This window comes from Aquarana catesbeiana, linkage group LG03, assembly GCF_042186555.1.
Source record: "Aquarana catesbeiana isolate 2022-GZ linkage group LG03, ASM4218655v1, whole genome shotgun sequence".
Taxonomy (NCBI): domain Eukaryota; kingdom Metazoa; phylum Chordata; class Amphibia; order Anura; family Ranidae; genus Aquarana; species Aquarana catesbeiana.
The window spans coordinates 738,904,453-738,908,941 of NC_133326.1; positions in this window are offsets into that span (position 1 = coordinate 738,904,453).

Consider the following 4,489-nt stretch of genomic DNA (forward strand, 5'->3'; position numbering starts at 1 on the left):
TGGCATGTTCTACTGTGTGTGTGTGTTGTGCACTCACATGTCTTATCTGCCACTGTGTAGCAATCATAGATGTCATAGATGTCTCCTGACTTTGCTTTACATGTTGTGTTACATATGAAAGAAAGGAGGGATGCCCATAGCCCATAGCGTAAAACCGTATAAGAACCTTCATTAAAGCTTAATAGAATATTGTACTCACATTTGAAATGATAAAAACGAGCATAAGAAAAATAGCTTTGCTAGAGGTGCTGTAAGACGTCCGTGAACCCGCTCTACGCGCGTTTTGTCATCAGACTTCTACAGGGGCATTCATCTTGCTACACCTCCTGTCTCCAGTTTAAATAGCGTGCCCCATAATAGGTGCGATTGCGTGTTACTGTTCGGCAGCCATTTTTGTGAAGATTTTGAGGACCGGAGCCTAGTGGGTTTGTCCACTAGACTGTTTTGGTGGCCATTTGTGTGGAGATATTGAAGACCGAAGCCTAAATTGCGTGCCTGCGCATTCATATTAGTAAGGGAGGACGGGATCCGAGCTGTCAGCAAAGGACGTCACCCGTCACCGCTCGGCCGCGCTACCTCTTTCTCCATTTTCTGCTGCAATCTAAGCCAGCATCCGGGTCGGTGACATACCCGAAGTGCTTTTAATTGGTTTTTGGAAAGATTTCTATGTATACATATACTGTCCACACTTTTAAACTGTGCTACAACGGTTTAACATGTATTTTATGAAAATCTGGACAATTTAACATTACAGATGCAGATAGTGACAAAAAGATTAAAATAAAATAAAATAAAATACAATACAAAGGGGTATTTTATATGATGTTTGCGTGGGGTCCTACATGTTCTGATACAAAAAGTATCCTGGTACCACAAATCCATCAATGTTTATTTATGTGTGTTAAAACTGGTATTAGTATATTGTGCTGGTATAAAACTTTTGATTTTGGGGGAGGACCAATGATGTGCAGGCACTAGCAAAGAGTAGATGGGTGACAGTCAGGAGGGGTAGATGGGGAAGTGCCAGAGAGGCCGATCCAGGACTGGAGCATCCCAATAAGTACGCTCCATTGAGTGACATTGGTGTAACCAGTCAGGGACCAGCACTGCTGGAGATGAGGGACTCTCCTAGCTGCCAGGGGAAGAACTCCTCCAGTGAGAGTGGGGGGGCAGCAAAGGGAAAGGAAAGACAGATTCTGGTGGTAGGGGACTCAATTCTTAGAAGGACAGAGAGGGCAATCTGTAACCAAGACCTGAAGCGCCGAACAGTATGTTGTCTACCGGGCGCTCGGGTTCGGCACATCACGGATCTTGTGGACAGATTACTGGGAGGGGCTGGGGAAGAGCCAGCTGTCATGGTGCACGTTGGCACCAATGACAAAGTCAGAGGCAGATGGAGTGACCTAGAGAACGATTTTAGGGACTTAGGTGCTAAATTGAGGAAAAGGACCTCCAAGGTAGTGTTCTCAGGAATACTACCGGTACATCGAGCCACACCAGAGAGGCAGAGGGAGATTAGGGAAGAAAACAAGTGGCTGAAGAGCTGGTGTAGTAAGGAGGGGTTTGGGTTCCTGGAGGACTGGGCCGACTTCTCAGTCGGTAACCGGTACTATAGAAGGGACGGACTGCACCTAAATGAGGAGGGTGCAGATCTGCTGGGAATGAAGATGGCCAAAAAGTTAGAGGGGTTTTTAAACTAGGCGATGGGGGGGAGGGTCCAGAGACAGTGATAGCCAGCGCGGAAGATATTCCAGAGGGTAGTATTGGGGGCATTAGTGGTAGGTTAACCAAAGCACAAAAACACAAGGTGAGTATAGTAGCAAGTCCTAGTTGCAATCTTGAAACACCCAATACGAGGACATTATGCGACCGGTCTAAACTATGTGGCATGTTCACCAATGCCAGGAGCATGGCGGACAAGATGGGTGAACTAGAGATACTGTTGTACAAGGAGGATTTGGATTTTGTGGGAATTTCAGAGACCTGGTTCAACAGCTCTCATGATTGGCTGGCAAACATTCAAGGGTATACCCTATAACGCAAGGATAGAGAGGGTAAAAAAGGGGGAGGGGTATGCCTATATATCAAGAATAATGTACAAGTGAATGTGAGAGATGACATCACTGAGGGAGCTAGGGAGGAGGTGCAATCCTTATGGGTAGAGCTCCAAAGGGATGAAGCTAATGGGAAAATAATACTGGGAGTATGCTATAGGCCCCCTAACCTGAGGGAGGAAGTGGAGATGGATCTCCTATCACAAATTGGATTAGCAGCAAGGATGGGAAGTGTTATCATAATGGGGGATTTTAATTATCCAGACATAGACTGGGCGGAGGGAACCGCGCATTCATTTAAGGCTCGCCAGTTCCTTAATGTCTTGCAGGACAATTTTATGGGTCAGATGGTAGACGCACCAACTAGAAATAAAACATTACTGGATCTACTGATTACCAACAATACAGACCTGATAACAGATGTGGAAATACGGGGCAATTTAGGTAACAGCGATCACAGGTCAATTAGTTTCAGTATAAATCACACAAATAGGAAACATGAAGAGAACACAAAGACACTGAATTTCAAAAGAGCCAACTTCCCTAAACTACAAACCTTGCTAAAAGGCATAAATTGGGATAAAATATTAGGAACAAAGAATACGGAGGAGAGATGGGTTTGCTTTAAGAGCATATTAAATAAGGGCATTAGCCAATGTATCCCATATGGTAATAAATTTAAAAGAGCGAACAAAAATCCTGGATGGCTTAACTCCAATGTAAAAATGCATATAAAAGCAAAGGAGAAGGCCTTCAAAAAATACAAGGTTGAGGGATCATCCTCAGCATTCAGACTTTATAAAGAATGCAATAAGAAATGTAAGGCTGCAATTAGGACGGCTAAGATAGAACATGAAAGACACATAGCGGAGGAGAGCAAAAAAAATCCCAAGAAATTCTTTAAGTATGTAAATAGTAAAAAAGGGAGGACAGACCATATTGGCCCCATAAAGAATGAGGAAGGACATCTGGTTACAAAGGATGGGGAGATGGCGAAGGTATTGAATTTATTCTTCTCCTCAGTATTCACGAGTGAATCGGGGGGCTTCAGTAACCAAAACTGCAGTGTTTATCCTCATGACACAACACAGGAAGCACCTACATGGTTAACAGAGGACGGAATTAAAATTAGACTTAAGAAACTTAACATTAATAAATCACGGGGACCAGATGGCTTGCATCCGAGGGTACTTAGGGAACTCAGTCAGGTGATTGCCAGACCGTTGTTCCTAATTTTTACAGACAGTCTATTGACTGGAATGGTACCAGCTGATTGGAGAAAAGCCAATGTAGCACCAATATTTAAAAAGGGCCCAAAAAACATCCCTGGGAATTACAGACCAGTTAGCCTAACATCAATAGTATGTAAACTCTTGGAGGGGATGATAAGGGACTATATACAAGATTTTAGTAATAAGAACGGTATCATTAGCAGTAATCAGCATGGATTCATGAAGAATCGTTCTTGCCAAACCAATCTATTAACCTTCTATGAGGAAGTGAGTTGCCATCTAGATAAAGGAAGGCCCGTAGATGTGGTGTATCTGGATTTTGCAAAAGCATTTGACACAGTTCCCCATAAATGTTTACTGTACAAAATAAGGTCCGTTGGCATGGACCATAGGGTGAGTACATGGATTGAAAACTGGCTACAAGGGCGTGTTCAGAGGGTGGTGATAAATGGGGAGTACTCAGAATGGTCAGGGGTGGGTAGTGGGGTTCCCCAGGGTTCTGTGCTGGGACCAATCCTATTTAATTTGTTCATAAACGATCTGGAGGATGGGATAAACAGTTCAATCTCTGTATTTGCAGACGATACTAAGCTAAGCAGGGCAATAACTTCTCCGCAGGATGTGGAAATCTTGCAAAAAGACCTGAACAAATTAATGGGGTGGGCGAGTACATGGCAATTGAGGTTCAATGTAGAAAAATGTAAAATAATGCATTTGGGTGGCAAAAATATGAATGCAATCTATACACTGGGGGGAGAACCTCTGGGGGAATCTAGGATGGAAAAGGACCTGGGGGTCCTAGTAGATGATAGGCTCAGCAATGGCATGCAATGCCAAGCTGCTGCTAATAAAGCAAACAGAATATTGGCATGCATTAAAAGGGGGATCAACTCCAGAGATAAAACGATAATTCTCCCGCTCTACAAGACTCTGGTCCGGCCGCACCTAGAGTATGCTGTCCAGTTCTGGGCACCAGTCCTCAGGAAGGATGTACTGGAAATGGAGCGAGTACAAAGAAGGGCAACAAAGCTAATAAAGGGTCTGGAGGATCTTAGTTATGAGGAAAGGTTGCAAGCTCTGAACTTATTCTCTCTGGAGAAGAGACGCTTGAGAGGGGATATGATTTCAATATATAAATCTGTACTGGTGACCCCACAATAGGGATAAAACTTTTTTGCAGAAGAGAGTTTAATAAGACTCGTG